The sequence below is a fragment of the Haemaphysalis longicornis genome, unplaced genomic scaffold, assembly GCF_048455015.1.
Source record: "Haemaphysalis longicornis isolate Haplotype H1 unplaced genomic scaffold, Haemaphysalis longicornis Haplotype H1 scaffold_8, whole genome shotgun sequence".
Classification (NCBI taxonomy): Eukaryota; Metazoa; Arthropoda; class Arachnida; order Ixodida; family Ixodidae; genus Haemaphysalis; species Haemaphysalis longicornis.
In genome coordinates, this window is record NW_027526445.1 from 187,843,424 (window position 1) to 187,865,365 (window position 21,942).

General features: G+C 46.8%; 1 long non-coding RNA gene across 1 annotated transcript; it reads right to left on the reverse strand.

Moving 5' to 3' along the window:
* Positions 1 to 1,684: 1,684 nt before the first annotated feature.
* On the reverse strand, positions 1,685 to 15,583 carry LOC144149239 (uncharacterized). Its single transcript, XR_013318242.1, has 3 exons — positions 15,512 to 15,583; positions 13,195 to 13,302; positions 1,685 to 1,970 (listed from the first exon to the last, which is right to left on the reverse strand). It is a non-coding gene; the product is annotated as an uncharacterized LOC144149239 (long non-coding RNA).
* Positions 15,584 to 21,942: the final 6,359 nt, after the last annotated feature.

The following is a 21,942-nucleotide window of genomic DNA, read 5'->3' on the forward strand; positions in this document are numbered from 1 at the left end:
GTAAATTTGTTGTCAAGCGTGAATTTATGGGCTAAAAGGTTCTGGGAACAGAAGATCCCGAGGGCGAAAAACGCTGTCAGGAAGCCATGGAACCCCCGTTTAGTGCCGGCGCGGCGAAAGCCAGAGGTGAGGTTTTTTATTTGATTATTGCTCCGCACTGCGGCCATGGTGAGCAGCCGGGATGTACGAGTTTTCCGCGCTAATTTCTTGCATTTGTGCCGTGTGTCTTAAGTTTATATTCGGCGCAAATGTTTGCAGATTTGTTAATAGGCTCTTGAGGAGTTTCATTCATACACTTAGTCTCCGGCTGACCATTTTTCCGTTCCGCTTTTTGGGTCGCAGTGCTGGGCTTAGAATAGCTTTTGAGCCGCAGTCACAGGCTGTTCAGCCATCGTTTGAACTTTAAGTGCACGCGACCGTTTCTCTAAGGCTGCGCAAACTTCCACATTTGTCTGAACTGTAGTCGTATTCTTTGATGAACCCTGCACCGTAAGTACGACGGTGGTTGGTTCCGCCGAAAAGAAAGTTGCACAAAAGGACAAAAAGGTGGCTAGCAACCTTGGTAGATCGGACTTCCAAACACTGGAGCTGCACAAGTTCGAATATCAAAAGGTGTGCGAACCCGAAGGTGCACGCAAAACATGTCACCTTGGCAGTACACCAGAAAAGAGAAGAGCGGGTAGACAGAGTCTGAGCTTTAATCGCTCCGCTACTGGCTGGAAGCTAAAACTGCAGCGAACTGAGCTCAAGTTTTCCCAAGTATGCGTCAGCAATGTGCGTGGGGCAATAATTCCCATTGGAATAAAATATTTAAAGTTTCAAATTTGCGTGGCAAAATTAGGCAATGACGTCGACTTTATATTTAGTGCAACATACTTACGAAACTTCGTGTGTATGTGTTCAGCTGTTTCAGCATGTGTAAATTAGCGAATTCACAGGTCAGTTCCAAAGCTTTGTACTTGCCACAAAACCATCTTCGTGCCATAGGCAACAAAGAGATCTTCTGGTTTGTTACTTGAACATACGGAGGGTGCTGTTTCAACAAAACTAAGCAAAGCTTCACAACTATGATGGACAAAAGTTGCTTCCTAATTAGACGTGAAAATCTAAAAAACACATTTAGTAATAGGGACCCAAATTCTGGCAGCTGAGACATATGTAAGCCAACAACGGATATGTCAAATCTTATTTCTATGCAACAGGTTATGAATTCTCGTAATATTTTTTCATCTTACAAATTTAATTTTCTTTTCAAGTGTCCTACAACAAGCTCTATTTGTTGGAAAAAAAATGCCGCTCTAGTGACTTTCATAAAAATATATTCGAAGCGCATACTGAACCGCAGCTAATGATGTCGGATATTTTTAACCTCGTGGAATGCGCACAGAATGGTAAAAAAGTGGAGTTTTTAGGCTTGAACTCTTGCTTTGTCTTCCAAATAGCAATGAAAACTGAAGCATTTGATTCAGTACCATTCCAAAGTACAGAACGTCTGCGCTCTGATGATACTTTAGCCCCATATCTCAAGCGGAACAGCGGCCGCACAAGCATCGCCACAACTGGCTGCTTTCGCGAGATTGGGACCGCAGCATATAGCGCATCTATTAGAATTCGTGGATGCGACGGTGTTACCCCGTGCTCCGGAAGGCATTCCCGGTTACAAAGTACAGTGATTTGAATATTTCACACTCGCTTTTGTGCACATGGTTTAATTTAGAACATTAGGATGGCGCCGAACTCGATGCTGGGAAAAACGCTTTATAGAGTCCACATTCTTGGTAGAGTACAGCGGTTCGATTTCGGAAGGCTCCCCTTGCGGCCACCAAATGCGTTACTGTGGAGGGTAAGGTGCACCAGGAGGCATAAGCGCTCGCGTAGGTGGAAGCGGCTGGCTTGGGAAGCGGCTGGCCCGTCACTTATCCCTTCTTGTATCGAAGCGGGTATAGGGCCATCTCCATCTGGCGCGCCCCCTACAATGGGAGAGAATAAAGCACGATTAAAATTTAGGCTTACCGCTCCCAAGGTACCCAGCAGCTATGGCGGCCACCATCGAGGGCATCACCGGATTCCGCGCACGTTACTTTCTTTTACTTGTGAAGCCTTCAACAAAGCCAGCTTAATTTCTTATTTGGCACTTCACAAAATCACCAACGATTACCATACTCCGTATTACAGAATTTCATCGCCGCTGTGCAGGAACTTGATATTTTTTTCACATATTGTCACAAACTATTCATGGGCAAGCGGTACATACAGCTACAGACCACTCTTTAGTGTATTATTCCGAAAACATTTATTTTTAAGTGAGCGCAATAAACAGTGTGTTGCGCGGCACGTTGCAAACTGATCAGAGTGCAGCGCGTCTGTCTCAATCAATGGGAGATTGCGGTGATGATTGAGTGGACGATGCGTGCACATTTAACAGCAGTCGCTGCAACCGACCGCCGCACATGAAACGTCTGGTTTTTAATTACGGTATAAACGGACACACTCGCCGCATACTTCTATGGCATACTGCCCTAACGCTTTGTCTTGGTGGGTCGCCTCTCTGCACACTGCACCACACCATTGTGAACTGCAAGGAAAACCCCGACCAACAATTCCTCCCAACTCCCCTCTCCCCTCCCGTAATCAGTGGAAGATAATGTTGACCAGCGCCCGCCTGGAAAACGAAACACTCCTGGTAGCGCTGGCTACGACTCGAGGTCAACACATCGATAACCTGGGATAACGATCCACTAAACCCCAAAAACCTTTTATACCTGTCTCTCTTCTTCGACGCTGGTGCGCCCTCCCCCCTACCTGATCGCGTCTATGTGACAAGTGGTGCACCTACGCGACCACTGCAACTTTCCCTGTAGACTCAAGCACAAACACAACCAGATCGGCGCGTGCAGCAACGTGACAGTGCTGTTTTCTGGTCCTGAAAAGCTCTGACAGCTTTGCAAGGTAACTTACCCCCGAAAAAAGCGGAAAACTAATTGCAAGTAAAACCACGAAAATGAATTCGTCTCATGTGCCGGGAATGTGGCGAATGTGATACCTTTCCCTGTGGTCGAAAAATAATTGGGGCAGCCTCTCCCCAGTGGCGCGAAGACTGGGCAAATAGCGAAGCTGGTGGCCCCACCTATCTAGTTCTTGGTTCGGCTAAGTTTATTCGTGCTTGTTCTTGGAGACTCCGACAAGTCTTCTGTGTGGTTATGCTTGACACTCGGTGAAGTTTTCTGCGTGGGGTCGTCGTTAGTTCCCTAAAGAGCAATGAACACTCGGTCATTAAACAATGTACAGTGTACGCGTGCCCACTGGCTTTCCGGTGAAGCTCCTATAGTGGCTGAGGGCAAAGCGCGACGAGCGTTTGCACAAAAGTTTTGAACTCGTTCGGCGGCCACCGCTTGGCTTGTGTGGTCGGGCGTGGGGGACACTAATTAGTAACTTGGTTTACGTTATCGCTTCTCGGACTTTCGGCTTCTTTCACTTTCGCATTATTTCTTCTCTTAGCACCGTAAAAGCTACCCCACTCGCTGCTACAAGCGATGGAGCGAGCCACCCCGCGATGCGTTTCCAAACCCGTGCTTGTATCAGTAGTATCATGCTTCCCGCGACACGGTGGAGGGCGGTCACACGCATTTTGTATTCCAAAGCCATGCCTATATATATCGCGCCTCTGACAGGCAGCGGCACAAGTCCCGCCGAGCTCGGCGAGGCAAAGCTACGGTGGCACCGGCGCGGGCGTAGAGATCATCGCTCGGCATTGTTCTTTCTGCGCACGTTCGCCGGCCCAACCACCCGATTAAACAGCATCGCTGTTAATACGCAGACCAAACTTTTCTGTGTTTGACGCAGATCTGCAATGTCAAAAACGGGAATCCTGGGTACATAGGCGCACGTTGCAGGGGTGGTGCTGTACACCTGCTTTTAACAATACCACAACAGCGAAACATAGTGATCAGCCTACAGTGGAGATTGTTTTATGCTCTGAAGTGGGGCACCGCAGTGGCGCATGCGTGAGCCTTGCGTCCATGATCATATCCGCGAAGGGGATACCGGATCTGTCCACTGCAGCAATTAATACCTACAATTGACCATGAAACCAGTTCTCTGCCTTTTAACAGCGATGTTGTTTACGCTGGTGGTTGCGCCAGTGAACGTGCGTTGGAAAACCTCGCCGAGCGATGACGTCTGCACTGGCGCCGGCACCACGGTAGCTTTGCTTCGCCGATATTGGGCGCGACTTGTGCCGCCACCTGTCCGAGCCACTGGGGCACTGGTAAAAGCATGGCTATGGAATAAAAATGCGTGTTACCACCATCCACCGTGTCACAGGGAAGCGCGGTGCTAGTGGTACAAGCATGACGTCAGAAACGCATCGCGGGGTGGCTTGCTCTATCGCTTGTTGCGATGAGGGATGCAGCTTTTACGGTGCCAAGAGACGAAATAATGCCCAAAGTAAAGAAGCCTAAAAACCAAGAAGCGATAGCATAAATCAGATTCCCAATTAGCGCCCCCCACGACAGAACACACCGGGCGAACGGCGGCCACCGAACGAGTTCAAAAATTTTGAGCAAATTTTTTAACTCGTCTCCTCCGCTACTGCTGGAGCTTCATAGCAAAGCCGGTGGGCACGCGTATATTACTGTAATGACAGTGTTCATTGCTCTTTGGAGGGCTAACGACGACATTCCACAGAAAACTTGACTGAGTCTGGAAGCATAACCACGCAGAAAATTTGTCGTGTCTCCAAGCATAACCATGCACAAACTTAGCCAAACCAAGAATACACTAGGTGGGGTGGCCAGCTTCTCTGTTTGGCCAGTCTTTGCGCCAGTAGTGTGAAGCTCCACAGTTTTTTGGCTTTTTTGGCACCTCATGGTACGAAGTTTTGTTGACGTGTGACTCGTTTTTGTGCGCTAAATTTCCAGGTATAAACTACGTGCGCGTATTACTTAAGGTGAAGGTGTGTTGAAACGCCGCGGGGGCCCAGTGGCTAAAGCGTTGTGGTGCTGAGCTGAAGGAAACGGGCTCGGTCGATGTCGCAGGGGCTGCCTTTTAGATAGTGGCCAAAAGCGAAAACGCCCGTCGACCGAGATTTTGGCAGGAGTAAAGATCGTTCAAAATAATCCGGAGTTCTCCACTTTAGCGGGCCTCATAGTCCAGTCGTAGCTTCGGCGGATTAAACCGCGCAACCAATCAATACATCTGTGTGTTCTTCTCATAAAAAAAAACCTAAGCTGAAAGTGCGTTTTTCATTGATATTCTTCGCGAAATATTAAATACCGAGTTTTGCCGCTCGCGGAACATAATTTAATCAACTTTGTCCAATGTTTACCTTGATCAGTTATGAGTGAGATTTCTTCATGTCAGCTGTGAGGGATTATTCGTAAGTGGACCTATGTCTCCCATATTCTCGAGCGCTGTTCTATCTCGTTATCGTAACTTTGTTTGTCGTTATTATCCGCTCCCACACTGCGATTCTCTCGCATAGTATCATCACTCACACAGAACAGTTACCCCAAATATGCCCTGAATATGTACCAGTGTCAGCCCTTTGTTGCTACTTTGTGTATTTTTATTTCGATTATTATTTGGTGTGTAATTGTTTATAGTTTAATAGCATAATAAATTACAGCTTAACAGAAAGACTATAATTTATTTCGTTTTTCTCGTTATTGACTCTTTCTTGCATATTTTTTTTATTCTGCGCTTATTAATCTTTTGCATTCTATTATTTTGCAAACGTACCTTGTAAACGATTCTTTCTAAAACACCCTTACAGGTCCCCCAAAGTAATTAAAACAAGTAAATGAATCGTACCTCCTCCTACATTTACGGCATCATTCCAGCGCAAAGTTTTTTTTTATTTATATAACTTAGATTCGTTAATTGATCAGTTTGGCCATTTTTAAAGGTGTTTGCTCACCGCACACACCGGCACATTCGGTCTTCGGGAATCGCATAGGCGATGGCCATGATAATGGTCGCCAAGATGACCCCGACCACCAAGCACACAAGAAGGCTGAAGGCCGAGTCGAATGCCTTGGTTGACGGTTCTGCAGCACAAGCGCGCACAAGCGCGAGGTTAGAAGAGTTTTACCGAAATCGTAAAGCCGTGAGCCGCTTCATTTAGTGTGCGGTTCTTCCGTCTTGCCCGTCCTGCTGAGTGCAGAGTATTCGACACTACTGTCTGTGTGTCTGTGTCACAATGTCCCCTCCCTGCCTTACGAACGGACGCGCGTAATGGTATTGCAGCTTCATACCGCGAGCAGGACCGATAGAGGGAAATTATGTTTATTATATTATTTTTATTTTTATTTACTTTTTAGTTATTGTTTAATTAGTTGTTTATTATTTTTCAACTGGTTTTTATTTATTTATTTATTTATTTATTTATTTATTTATTTATTTATTTATTTATTTATTTATTTATTTATTTATTTATTTATTTATTTATTTATTTATTTACAATACACCTAAAGGCCCACGTTAGGGGGTATTACATAAGGGGGTTACATAGCCCACGTATTGTATTAGCACAATAAAAGGAAGGCTTAAGACAAAACAAAAACAAACAGGAATGTTCAAACCGTAAACGCAATAAATACACATTGTAAGCTTGAAGGAGAGATAAGGCAAAATTTAATACATATAACAACAAGAGGGGCAGGAGTATAGTATAAATGGTGCAAATTCCAGCACGACACAATGTAGAACCTATCGGCACAACACCAACAAAAAAGAAAATACTGACCAAAACACACATGTTAAGCGCGGAACTCAGTCTTTGATGCTAGTAGTGCATGGTGGCCCCCGGTTTTAACCTGGCGGTGACGGTAGTTGCACTAATAGCCAGGAGTGTTTGGGCTGCCAGGTCCGAGCTGCGCAGTGCACCTTCCCACCACTCATCACTATTTACATACGGGAAGGGATCTTGGAGACACGCCCACATAGAGTGGACAAGTGTGGCCGGGTCGCTACAAAGGAGGCCATTCAGTAAGGGAATCTGGGCGGGATAGATGGGTTGGAGTACTGAGAAGTGCTCATATTACGACACTTCACTAAAGTGAGCGAGTGCTGGCAATTCGAACTTGTTTGCACATGACTGCCACAGGGACAGCCTATAGTACCAACTCCTGCCAATAGAAAGTAACCTTGTCCTTGTTGATGGGCAAGCAAGAACAAGGGACAGGGGCATATCGAACAAGGGAGGGGGGGGGGGGGGGTTACACCGGGCCCGTGACCCCTCCACCTCTCCCCGAAATGTTTCGTGCCAGGCTGGGGTGCGGTTCCAGTAGCCTGAAGAACAGCCTGGTCACCTGCAGACGCAGAATTACCCTCCAGTTTTATTTAAGGAGATTCTTGTTCATATAAAGCTGAAAATACGGGCTACGTCAACGTCTGATCCCTGTGCCCTCTTCATATGCTGTACATGTCAACATATGCAGCCCGGGTGCATTTCGCGTCGGATACCACCGAGCAGCGCCGGGAACATGCCGCGAGACGATCGAGGCAGTCCCGCTGTTTCGCTGGCGGACCAGTACGGCCGGGGAATGGCGGAACAGCAGGAAAAGCCTCATATAGGCATACATGGGGTCTGGACTTTAGCGTGTCATTCCTTATCTTTACACTGGTACAAAGGATAATCACATGACAGAGTATGTCTCGTTATTTTGTTCAGTCAACTATCAATCATTGATATGTTTATTTTTCTACCGACATCGCATTTCATTCACTATTGCAGTTCAGTAATTTCTGCTGTATGAAAAGCATTGCTCTGCCCACCTTGTATTTCCTCCACATCAACAAAACTGTACAATTCTCTTTATTGCGGAGCTTTGTCTTTTTGGCGCTATTCCATTGTTTTCTTGACCTCCCCCTTTGTTAAAATCTGCATTCTGTATTTGCTTAACCGGAATTTTACTGAAGCCATGTCTGTTCGATTTTACGGATAGAATATAAAATGAAATTTAAGAAACGTGCATCAAGCTCAACATTCAACAGCAGTGCAATAAGGTGTTCCGCTAAGCGTAAGTTTACTATTAACAGAAAGGAGATTACTTAAGGACGAAGACGCACGTTTGCTAGCTTCACTGCCATAATAAACGAATGTGCCGCACGTACAGTCCACTGCGATTTACTGAAGCCATGTCTGTTCGATTTAACGGATAGAAATAGAATGAAATTTATGAAACGTGCATCAATTGCTCAACATTCAACAGCAGTGCAATAAGTTGTTCCGCTAAGCGTAAGTTTACTATTAACAAAAAGGCGATTACTTAAGGACGAAGTGGCACGTTTGCTAGCTTCACCGCCATAATATACGAATGTGCCGCAAGTACAGTCCACTGTGATTCGAAGGTTATCAGGCGAAAGCTACTCTTTCAAATGAAGCAGACCGAACACCAGCTTTAGCAAATCTTTCACGTCAGTTTCGTTATCGTCGGCGTAGATAAAAGGCAACCAAGTCTGTGCTTGATAACAACGAATGTAAAGCTTTAAACCTAAAAAAGTGGCATGTCAGTCGTGCGGGCCATTGTTGTAGCATGGAACAGCCAACAAGGGAGATAAGAGTACGAAATCTTGATTTTCAGGGTTCCGAAATGAAACCGTAGGACAGTGGCACGCGTGGCCACTCGATCCTGGTGCGATGGCCTTCAAAGCGTGCTGGACTGTACTTCATAGCTGATAAGAAAAATTATTAGTGCATTTCCTAAAGAAAAATCTAAAACACGCGAATCTTGATAGTAAACACCCAGTGTTGGCCTCCACTTTCGCCTGAAGAACTTCGGGGACCGCGAGCCACTCACGAGCACACTCATGATCACGCTCACGAGCGCGTGCCCGCATAACCGCCTGCTCTACGGACGAACGAATCACCCATGGCCTACCCATAGACCTGCGAAGAGGAATTTATTCCATCATCATTATCATCATCATCATCTAAGCTCCTTAAGGTGGGCTTTACTGTTGTTTACCATACACAAATTGCATGTTAAAGTCAGTTATTTCAAGCTTCGTTTGAAAAACAACGCGCAACAAGCCTTGCCTACATATTTCCCCGTCCCATCTTTTGGTCGACCGCGGTCCCCCCTTCCCCCCCAAAAAAAAATTCCTGGCTACCGGCCTGATTTCGAATAGCCTTTATTACCAAGACTCGGCTGCTTCCCAGAAGTTATGGCTTGTATTCCAAGGTAATCATCTAGAACCTGCTATGGAACTTTCAGTCCCGGAAATCTGTAGCAGCATTCGGTAACAAAATTCTGATAACCAGATGACGTGTAAAATTACGTTCCTATTACCTAAAGACCGCAGTATTTTTGGTCGTCTGGCGAATTACGAATGCACGCCTACTCTTATTCACGAAAACATAGGGCAGTTCGGGTGCGCAGAAGTGGACCATCGCAAATTCTACGCGCCCCCCCCCCCCCCCCCCCCCCCCACAAAGCTGGACTGAATATCCAGTCTAGTCCTAGTGTACAAGGCTGAGCTGAGCTAGTAACCAGTCTAGTCTCGCATGCGCAGGTGGTGTGCGGACGCCGACGCCGACGGCGGAGGGACATTCCCCAGAGCAAGAGATGCGTCGCATCTAAAAGTAAGTGCGCGTGCTATCAGAAAATGATACGAGGCACCCAGCGCTTCCTGCGCTTGCTCTGTGAAAGCGCCGAATCTCTGATTTGTTTGAAGGGAAGGGTGCGGAGAAGGAAGTAGAAGGAAAGATTAAGGGCACGTGGATTACATAGTAGTAAAAGGAAGCGCTTGATGCACCAATGTTTACTGCACGTTTGCACGTAGACTGGTGATTCTGCCGGGCAACGCCTGTGTTTTGTCTGACGGTGCAGTTGTGTGCGTGCTCACTGCGCGCTCTCGGCGGGAACTCCGAGCAATCGGTCGACAAATTTAGGTTCACCGGGCTCAATTACGACATATGGGTACTGCTGTATGTGTGCATCGTGCCCTAGACGAACAACTTTCCTAGGGATGACCATTGTCAATGCTCGAGAGAAATAAAGTTTTCTTGTACATTTAGCCTAAATTAGCCGTGTTAGGCTAAAAAACTTCGATGGTCACCCACGTTCACAGAGTCGAATGGCTTCTAATTTTTACCGCAAAGCTGCGTACCTCTACCCCCCCACGGTTTCATCTTTCATCATGGCAAAATCGCTAACGCGCGAAGGCCTAAGAGGCCGAGCACATGCATATGGCTAATCAGGCATACAGCACAGAGCTCAGAATTCGCCTAAGAAAACCACAAAACAAGCGTCGAAACCACATTAAGGATGATAAGGCACCTTTGATTAATGGGACGCCGCCCACCATGCGCTCCTGGCAAAGATTACGTTTGCAGATTATCTTTGAAGGCTACGCAGGAATGGCGTTACTAAATAGACCGGCTCTTGCCCAAGACGCCGAGCGCATGCATCAGGCTAGGCAAGACTTTGAATTTGCTGCCCGAGAAGCCTAAAGTAGTGTCAGTCGATAAAGTACTAGAGTACCGTCACTGAGCCACGTTTCTTGCAATATACACTAGAGAGGAATCTGGCGCTAGCGTCTATGCGGCTCACATCAAGGCCGTCTGTGCAGTCATGGAACGCCATCACATCATCCGCTCGCCTTAGTTTCATCATTGGCTTGGATTGAAACGCATTAGTTGCCGTATATTCGAACACAGTGCCACACAAAAAAACACAAATAATGGTGTGTTATTATATAAATGGAAAATAAAATACTCTGTTTTAAAGCTAACAGAAAAGCAAGCAAAGCGTATATTGCAGGAAAGGATGTGCCTACTATTCTGCAGGCAAAGTTGGTAGTTAACAACAATGTCAATATTTTGTGAGAAACTCATTAGATACTCTTATTTTGTTAATGTTGCTATAATTTTAGATAATAAGTTGTTTCAAGAGTTTGGGAAGCTTTTTCAGCGTGCCTACGAAAACGTCGCGTTCGTAGTGAACCGGTGAACGGACCATCAGCTACAGTTTAACAAAACTTGTTGCTCAGCGAGTTGGTTCATACTTGAGGAAAAAAAGAATTCGTGGCGTTAAACACTCGCGGAAGAAGACAAGATAGGACAGATTCAGGCGCCCATATTTGTCGTATCTTGTAAGTTCGTTTTTTTTTTTTTTTTTTTTACTTTTTCCGTCAGCTACAACTTTTGCGGCAGCATATTACCCGCCCAGTCATACGTCCTTCGACTGCGGCATGGCCATCGTCAGATACGATCACGCACTGCCTGCTCTTCCACCGACCACGGTTACCGCAGGACAGGGAGGATTTCGGCTTCCTCGTAGCTCGTAGATGCATTAATGCTATGCGAAGGAAGCAAATCTCAAAAAACCGCTCAAAAATTCAATTATCATGCCAAGCCCAAGCCCAAGGGTTGGGTCTTCCCATAAACCCCCACGACGACATGGATTACCAGGTGCAGTTTCCTCTCTTGTAAACTTACTAAGAAACTCTATAAGGCACGCAAGTCAGCAACGGCAGTCATTTCGTCATTCATCGGTGTTGCAAGACTGTCGCATCTACGGTCTCGCCTTAACAACAGTAAGATGCAGGAAAACGGCATCATTTGATACACTTATGCTGCAGAAATGCTGTTACACGCGTTGTCTCTGAATTGCATTTGGAACCACGTCAGTCGTTCGCAGCCGCAGAGCAGGGAGGACAAGCTAAGCCTACCAAAGTTGACCGACTAACACGCATAAACAACAAATTGGCGACGCGGCGCCCATGAACCGCCGCAGTCTTAACAAATGTCACGTAATGCGAACTGAGCAACGCTCATGGCGGCGGCAGGGCAAACTAGGACGAAACAGTGTCGATACTCTGTACCCTTATCTAGAGGCACTAGACGGGCACAAGCGACAAGCCCGCCGACACATTTCATGCCCTCCTCCATCACCATTTGTAGTGATTTACAGCAGTTTTGCTGGACATCCACTTTTCGCTGGCCGGGATGTCGACCAGTTTTTTTTTTTCTTTCGAATAACATACGTATTACACCATCACTCGTAAAATTCTTATTCAAAAATTTGGAAAACACCATGCTTGAACAAAACCCAAGTAAGTAAGACAGCCAGTTATAAGGTCCACTTGTCTAAAGCAGCATCCAATAAATTCGATAGCACAGCAGCAGTCGTCTAGCCTTTTCTTGTTCGTTGACCGAACACTGCTCATCAGCTGCCCAAGAACGAGGGGTTTGTTACCCCAGCCACGAAAACAAGCCGTCCATATGTCAATCCGACAACGGCCATGGTTGATACCTTTTACAGTTATTGTTTTAGTCATACATAGTTTAATAAGTCAGCAACCAAAGCCAAAAGCAATTATCATTAAAAACCATGTGAATAAAACCACTGGTAAGCACTAACTGTGATTGATTGATTGATTGATTGATTGATTGATTGATTGATTGATTGATTGGTTGATTGATTGATTGATTGATTGATTGATTGATTGATTGATTGATTGATTGATTGATTGATTGATTGATTGATTGATTGATTGATTGATTGATTGATTGATTGATTGATTGATTGATTGATTGATTGATTGTGAGGTTTAACGCGCCGACGGCACACAGGCGATGAGGAGCGCCATAATGGATTGCTCCGGATTAATTTTAATTACCGGGGGACCTTTTACGTGCGCGAAATCTCGAACACGGGCGTTTTCGCTTTTAGCCTCCATCAGAAATGCGGCCGCCACGGCAGGGAATCGAACCCGTCTTCTTGGACTCAGCATAGGTGTAAGCGTTCATTCTAGCCAATTATAGACACTCGTATGTGCGAAGCGCTTTCTGCTACACCTCCTCTCTAAAACAGCTAAACATATTCTCTATAGCTAAGGAACAAAGCAACAGGTCGATGACGTAGCGGGGTTGCATAAAAGTGCATTAAAATCTAATGATCAGGTCGAAACAAAATTTAATGTAATGATTAGGTCCGAACAAACATGGAAGTGGGATCCCGTTGTGATGCAGAATTTACAGCCGGAAGGAGCATTTTTGGGCCCGTTCACTTTGGCAGCCAGTTCCGTCCCATTGACAATTCATTCAAGCGCGATTGAGAATAACGTCGCCATTACGCAGACCTCATTCGATACAGAGGCCTACAACCTCCTTGTTTAAACAACCGGTTAGCACTCGCTTACCAGGTCAGTGACAAAGAGAAAACCATGAAGATGGTTTGCGCTTACCTTCTTCTATGTACTTGCAGTGGCATTCACCGGCTATGCAAACGCCCGCGACAATGTCTTTACCGGTACGCTCACATGAAGACGTGCACAAAGACGTCTCACACGCCACTGCAAGGTAGCAGAAAAGAAAGATCCCCGCAGTAATTGTAGCATTAGAAGAAGTTCACGTGGGCGTGAATTCAGCGAGAAATCTGCAACGTGTTACGCGTGAACTCAGACGAGGACTCCGCCCCTCGCCGTTCAACAGCCGCGCGTGTGCATTTTACACGTAACAAAAACAAAATAGTCATTTTGTGTACCTCTAGATGAATTGTTTGCAAGATAATGTGCAGCAACCTTTCTAGTGAAAGAACATCAAGCAATAATACATCAACAATACATACGAGCAAGTTTACAATCTAATATAAAGCGAACGTTTCTCATACAAGAGCGTCAAAGAGCTACACCGAAAGTAAAGATACTTCGTCACGCTACACCTTATAACCATACAAATGTATACCGCATATCGCTATGCACGGCAACAGCATTCACAAAATAAATTAAAAAAACCTCAGCCACGTAATGTGATCAAAATGATAGGCAGTATCAATTGATGTAGTGCAAATCTACTGACGTCAATAGATTTTAATATCCTTGTTAAACGCGCTATTGAAAGTGTGAATTCGATGTTACCATCTCTATATGTATGAAGGGTGTCCAAAATGTAGCTGCGTGCTTCCAATAATTTGTTCTTGTTTTCAGCATTCGCCTCTTTGTCTCCGCGGACGAAAAAAAAACGCATTACACGACGACTGTTTCGTACTTGGCAAACGTTTGTACGTGCTGCCGTACTCTGCATATTCAACAAAATTGAAGGCGACAGCTTAAAGAGCCCAATGCACAGAAAAACGCCTTTCTTGTTGTCCTGCCGAAAAAATGGCGGCCGCTTTAAATCTGTATAAAAAAACACGCTTGACTTCGTATGGGACTTCCGGGTTTCGAGCATAAATACGTACCGCCACGCTAGCTCATGACGTTGCCAGCCTATTGCGCATCGCAGTGGTGCCATATCGCGTGAAAGATGACCGTAACAGCCCATGAGTAGAACAGGAACGCGCCAGCCACGGAGAATTCCGCGTGGATTCAAACCGCCTGTTAAAGTAGTTCACGCCAAGAGGCAAAGAGCCGAAGGCGCAGACAAATACGTGAAGACGGCGTAGCAGTCGCAACTGCCGCAATGGGAAGCCATAATGTTTTTGCCATCAAAGTACGTAAACAGACTTAATTTTCACGATGAATGTTTTTGACAAAGATCAATGACATGGCAGTGGCATTGTCATTGGATGGGAGAATTGTAGGCAAGTTTTTGTACGTTCATGTGGCTGTTAGTGCGGCAAGTCTAGGTTGGTTTAGGAGACGGGCGGAGCCTACCCCAGCGTTTTTTGTTTCTTACTAGGCATCGCGTAGTAAGTTCCTGGTTTGAATTCATCTCAAAACAAAACATCTCGCCACCAGCAGTGATGAGCCACGTGTAAGCCACGAGTTGCTCAAGGATTGGTCACTACACGTGAGTAACTATAATAACCACTCATTGTTAGTGCGGCAGATACTTTTGCACCGCGTTCTGGAAGACACCAAGGAGATAGCGTGGCCTGGATGCGGAGTGCGCGATTTTGACGTATCGTGTACGCAAGACCGTTAGCCAGCAATTTATTATACATTTTGCTTAGTCAAGAACCTACGTACAGTTCTGAATATTTTTTTAGTCATGTCACTCACGTCTGCTTAGGCGCTTTGGAGGCAAATGCCTTGCGGTATTTATCAAAGACTTCTTTACCGCTACACCATATTTGTGTATCCGTCTTCACTTTGCTTTCTCAGTCGTTCGAAACGAATGACTTCGACCGGATTTGTTTTTATTCTACGCTGTGTTTGAGCCTGTTTCTTCACTTTCGCTTTGTCCTCTTTCCCAGTGATACACTTAAACAGGCAGGGTGGTCACAAACGCCGCACCTCCTCTGTACCAGCTCCTCTTGGGTGAAATGCGCCTGTTCTACTCACGTGCTGGCACGTGCACAAGTCACGTGACAGGCACTGGCCTAGCTTCTCTCTCACCGCTGGCAACGTGTGGAGATAGCGCCGTGATAACGGACTTGGCTCTTACTGTGGAACCTGGCTTCATATCCCACGGGAATTCAAATGCGTGTTTTTAACTTAGGCTCTTCAACGGTGATTTTTTTTTCTACCAAAATGCAACAACTACAAGAGCATCGGCGGTTTCTTGGAGAATGAACACTTAAGGCCTTTTGCTTAACAAGGACCTAAAATGCAAACCTACGCCCGGTAAAATTTTTCCCAGGCGAAGTCACTTTGCAGCGACAATGGCCGTCAACACACTGGGACTCGACGAGGAAAGAAGTGCCGATGGCCAGAGGGTCGCAGGTTGTCGAGCAATCGGCTTCGTCGTAGCACTCGGCTGTGGAATAATGAAGGGGAGGAGGAGAATTACAATTGAGAATCCGACTTAATGAGTACAATTCGCAAATAACATTAAAATCATGGAGATTAGTGCAATAGAATGGTTATTCATAAAAATCTCGTATTGCTGTCTCAAGTGGAATGAACTGAAGTTCGAAATAACCAAAGGGAGGTAAAATAACAGCATACACTGCTATTGAGGAGTACCAGGGAACCTCGGTACATCTCAACAATTCAACACTTGAAAAAGTCGCGTAGAAGTCAGCCCTTGAGGCTGTACTCACGTGCCACACGCTTAAAACGGTGTTTGACCATTTACAACAATGGCAAATCACACAACGAAATATTACTGATATCAAGCATCCATTACACTTAAGAAAACCACGCAATAAACGGAACAGCAATGCGTTAAACCAAGGAATTGAAATCCGAAGCATTAAATATTTCGTTTGTAAAACCTCCATCGTCGGTGGCAGGGCGCGGAAATTTTGAATGATCAATTGAGATAGCGAATAGCTTCCATCCGCCAGCGCTGTGATACTGATTTCATCGTTCGTCCTAGAACAATGCGTACACAGCACGGCGGCTTGGACACACGAGCAAATGGAGTACAGTCGACTATGGGCAATTCCAAGTCGCTTAATTGGAATTTTCGAGTAATTGGTAGGGATGTTCTGGCCCCGGCCAATTTACATGCAATTCAATGGAAGAAATCGTCGGATAATTCGGAGCTAAAACTCATTGTATTGATTACATGGAAGTTACTTGAAAGTCACTTGGACGTTAGATTACATGGAAGTCATAGGCTGCTGCGACAGCCTATTTTGCTTATTCTGACAGCTAAATTACCTGCCACAAACATGTAGTAGACAGTAATTCACGAGAACGAGTCCAGGGGTGCTTTCTTTGTGTTCTTCACGCGCAGTGTGGCGCGATGACCATTTCTTATAGCGCCCGCCAGCTAATTCGTACTCCGCTTAATTCGGACCATTTTGATGGTCCCCTTCCAGTTCGAATTAACGAGCTTTTACTGTGTATGTACTGATAAACTACCAACCTCCGTGAGTGATGTTCGAGTACGTAACCACCACGGCGAGTGGCGTTGTGAGCGACCCCTGCCTCTGTGGGAGGTGGCTGAAGTCGCCAAATACCACTCCCGTAGTCAAACGAAAGGTTACCGTACACGATCGTGAGGGGCTGTTCCCCTTCGGCCGTGCGCGCCCATCACCGGTCCGCCACCTCCGGACTTTACTGCGGGCCTAGACATGCTCCTGAGACGACCCGACTCCCGTGTAGTGCGCGATCTCGGCTCGCACTACCACGCCACATGCATGCAGCGATAAACAACAAGCCCTCCTTGGGACAGCTTGGGGCATGGTGTAAGATATATACTATTAGGCGAGGACACAGCTTGTCAAAGGAACGGTTACTTGTTCTAACACAGAGAAGCTTCGCGAGGGCCAGCCACTCGGAGGTATTCGGACCTTTTCGGCTCCTCGTCGGGCCTTCTCGGCAGCTTTCGTAACCGGTCGTCTGCTCGCCGCAGCTTGGCCGGTTCCAGCGGCCGATGGAGCAGGCGATAATTAGGAGAAACTTAGTACAATGCTTTGTTGGGCGAGTTGGTTCATGGCTTCAAAAAATTAAAAACAGTGAAATTTACGAGGACAGTGAAACACAGTAGACTAGACGAGCGGTCGTCCAGTCTGTGTTTCTCTGTCCTCGCCCATTGCGCTCTTTTTAATTTTAAAGACGATAGTGACTCTTTGGCTACTTCATCCCAGAAATGTTTGGTCTGTCTGTCTGGCTGGCTGTGAAACGAAGTCTGCGCAATAGTCATATACTCACAGCGAAATATCAACGTGTTTATATGTTCATACTTGTCAACATTGTTTAACAACAACAAGACATTACGCAAATATAAGGCAGAAAATTAATACACAACGGACAGTTACAGGGTTCCTTTATTAAAAAAATGGAAATTCCGACGGCGCGTTTCGACCAGCGGCGTGCGGCACCACCGCTCACCACCCGTTTCAATTTGGCGCCGCGGCGTCCTGGAAGCAGACGACGCGCCTCCGTTGCTATAGCGACGGGGCGCATGCGCAGAGAGCAGTGGAAGTGCGCTCAAGTGCGAAACATCCGCCTCGCCAGGGGCACGATCAAATGCAGAGCATTTCCGGGGGCGCACGACGTTAAGTAGTTTGCGTTACGTTAATGTTGTTGCACTTGTGGCAACTGCTGACGAGAGAGCGCTCGTCAGCAGTAATTTGAATGAGTCAACGATATAAGGCGCGTTCGTAGCGTCCCATTCTGTGTCGGCTTTGTGGCGCAGTGGGTAGAGCACCATGTACATTGCGTTCCGCCCGCAGGGTTGAGGGATCGAAACCTGGCGCCGGATAGTATTTTCTTTTATATAGTGTAGGGGGAGGGGTGCGGACTACGACTACGGACGTCAACGCGGGTGACATCGTGAGTTACTCAAATGTTCTGCATTTAAAATTCATTGATGCTTGATTTCTGCGACATAAAATACTACATCTACTACAGAAAAAATCACACTGTCGCCTGTTGTCGCCCGCGCCACTATAGCTTCTGGTGGCATTTTAAGAATTCAAGCGGCATCACTTACAAAAGGTTCCACTAGATACTTTCCACGTTCCATTTGGAACACACGTGGACTAGGGCAACGCGGTTGAGTAAACGTTGAAGTAGGACGCCTCGATTCACGCGCGTCTACGCAGTACGGCAGCGCTGGCATCGAGGCACCCAGCCTGGAGCAGTGGAACGCGGTAAATTTAAATTGACCTGAGGAAAACCTTTAGCGTGTTTACCTTGGGAGGAGCACGACGCGAAAGGGCCAACATGAGAGGTGAGCGGGAAAGCGAAGGGAGGCATTTAAAGGACAAATGTCGAGACAGACTATCGTGTTTTGTCGACATTTGCGAAGAAAGGAGCAGATACGAGGCCAATTTCTTTTTTTTTTTTAATTAGAAGAAAGCCATGTGAAAGCATTTGCCCTCACCGCAATGTTTTAACATTTCTGGGTTGGTGTTTTGAGTCGTTAGCGGTCCAAAGACGGTATGAAACTGCAAACCGAAGTGAATGGGTGCCGCAAAAGCTGTTAAACACTCCCGAAAGTGAGATTTCATTGTGTCGCAACAAATGAAAATGCGGTGGAAATGCCTTGTAATGGTCGTACTGCAACACCGGCACGCTCAGCTGGCAAGAAGACGGGTCATTGTTTAGCGTTCACTGAGGTCCTAACCGAATGAATGCGTTCTCTGCAGCAATCCCTCGAAGAAAAAGATTCCACTTGCAGTCAGCATTTCTCCGAGAATACGGATCTGCGAAACGGCGCTTTACAGAGCCTTTAGGGAGTGTTTTACTAAACGTTGCAGAGGTGCGCGCTCGCAAACGATGCAGTGCCGTCGATTTTAGCGTTGGGTGCAGCACACCAGGTACTCATTACCACCAGCGGCTATAAGGAAGCGTCTGCTGCTGGAACAACGCCCCGAATTACAAGGCAGGTATTTGAGTTGCTAGAACGGATTAAACAAGTGGCGAGTACGCTGATGTTTTTTCGTCGTGTATGACGTTGCACAACTTGGGTAAGTTCCCGCTCGACGCAGCGTAGACGAAGCGATGTAGCCGAAGTCCCGGAGGTTCCCATAGTTTAGAGGAGCTGCGGCTCGGGTCTAAATGAACTTAGGTAGGACTCCCGCACTCTCGCAGCTGTTTTGCCAATGCGGTAGAATTATGCATTAATATTGCGTTGTGTGAGCTCAAACGGTGAGCTCACACAAACAACATTGTTTTATACTCATGGTGCTAATGCCTGCGAACCCCATTGCAAAAGCCGCGTGAATCCTAGGACGCTAAGTAAGGATTTCAGCCACCAGATGTCCTTTCAATCAAAGGTCTACTCGCGGCGCCTCCAACTTTATTCGACAGCCTTTTTAGGCCACTGTGTCCACACCTGAAAGTATATCTTACACCAGGACTTGGGTTACGTGCCTACCGCGGTGAGTGGAGTTGTGAGCGACCCCCGCCAATGCGAGAGGTGGCCACCATCGCGCCGAAGTCAGCTGTGCAGTTTCAGAAGATTTCACAGGCGCGACACTCAATTCAATTTTAAAGACGATAGTCTTCCTTGGGCTACTTGAACGGGAAAATATTGGTCAGTCTGTCTGGATGTCTTTCTGTCACTCCATCCAGCCAGCCGGTCAAAGTGAAACATTACCTTCGCAATAGCCTTATATACAGGGTGATCAAAGTTAAGTTGACAGGTTTTTTTTTTAAATAGGCGCTTAGATTTACGCGAAGACCACCTCTACAGGGAGGCTTGGCACCCAGGGGGACACCTAATTAGGACGTAATTATTGATGTAGGTGGCTTAATTAACTAAAATTGATTAATTAACTTTTAGTGGCTGCAGTGACCAGGCATGTTTGTATTGGAAAGTTAGACGCAATCGTGTTTCTACACAGTTTCACTTGACCGAATTCTTCTAGCGCATCCGTAGTCCGAGATATAAAATGGCGAAGTTTAATTGCCGTTCGCATGATTACGCATGCTAGAGGCCAAGACCAGCGCATAGCTCCTCCCTCAGTTTTGTTCTGTGTTTCGATAGCGGTTCCGATCAGTGCAGATTGCGATAACGCCAGCCAATAATAAATGGGTGACAGTAATCACTTTTTCCTGTGCCTCCAACCCTCTGTCGAATTGAACAGCGTACACATGCATGCACGTCACAAAAGTGAGGAGCTTTGCGCCGGTGCCGACTGTCTTGCATGCGTAATCATGCGAACGGCAATTAAACTTCGTCTTTTGATATATCGGACTACGGATGCGCTAGAAGAATTCTGCCAATTGAAACTGCGTAGAAACATGATTGCGTCTAACTTTCCAATACAAACATTCTTGGTCACTGCAGCCACTAAAAATTTAATTATTCAATTTTAGTTAATTAAGGCACCTACATCAATAATTACCTCCTATTTATATGTCCCCCTGGGCGCATAACGTCACTGTAGAGGTCTTCTTCGAGGAGACCTAAGCACCTATTTTTAAAAAAACCTGTCGACTTAGGTTTGATGACCCTGTACACTCACAGCCAAATGTAAACGTCCAATACCGGTGTTAAAGTTCGCACTTGCCAACATTGTTGAACAAGAACAATAAATACTACATAAGCTGCAGAAAACTGTCGCCTGCTGTTTCCCGCGCTACTTTTCGGAATCCTAAAAATTTCAAACGGCAGCAGCGACGAAAGGTTCAACGAGATAGGTTCAGCATTCCGCTTTAACGCTCGTGGATAGGGGCCACGTGGTTCTCTAAACGTTGTAGCGGGGTGCCTCGATTCCCGCGTGTCTCCGGCGTACGGCAGCGCTGGCGTCGAGGCACCCCACTGGGAGCAGTGGAACGCGGTAAATTTAAATTTAGTGAGCCAACCTCTAGCGTGTTATCTTGGAAGGAACGATACGGGAGAGTAACAGCATGAGGGGTGAGCGGGAAAGAGAAGGGATGCGTTTACTTGCCAGGAGCGCCAGCCGACTATCCTCTTTCGCCGACACTTGCAACGAACGGAGCAGATACGCGGCCTACCTCCACCCCAGAGGCCTAACGGTCGAACCAAGCAAGTCTGCCCTCCTCGTTCTCCGAGCCCGCACCCGTGGCCGCCCCCCACAGCCCACCACGGACCCACAAGTGACCATCCACGGCTCTCCCATTCCCCAAGTCAACTCCCTTTGGGTACTCGGAGTTCCTTTTCACTACGACGGCTCCGGCGCAATTCTTCTCCCACAGCTCCACAAAACAATCACCCAACTTACGCACCTCATTCGGCGCATCCGCGTCTCCACCTACGGCCTCAAAGAATCCGACACCTGCAAACTCGTCCAAGCCCTCCTCATCAGTCGCCTTACATACAGCTGCCCTTTCGTCAACCTCAAGACACAGGAAGCTAGCAAGCTGGACGCTCGGATCCGCAAGACCTACAAAGCAGCCTTAGGCCTCCCTACCTACAACGCACATCCCACCTGCACCGACTCTCCCTCACACCGGCTGGTCGACGGGTACTTCAGGTCATCGGACGCACGGCCCCTGCCACCCCACACGCGCCCCAACGTATTCCCCTCTACATTCGTCAACGCATCCACGTCCCTCCCGTCCCCAAGCATATGCACCCCATCTACAACCAAGGCCGCCGCAATGCCCGCGTCCGATTCCTCGAAAAACGCTAAGGCTCGGATCCCAACACACGCTATACCGACATAGCGCAGTCCTCAACCC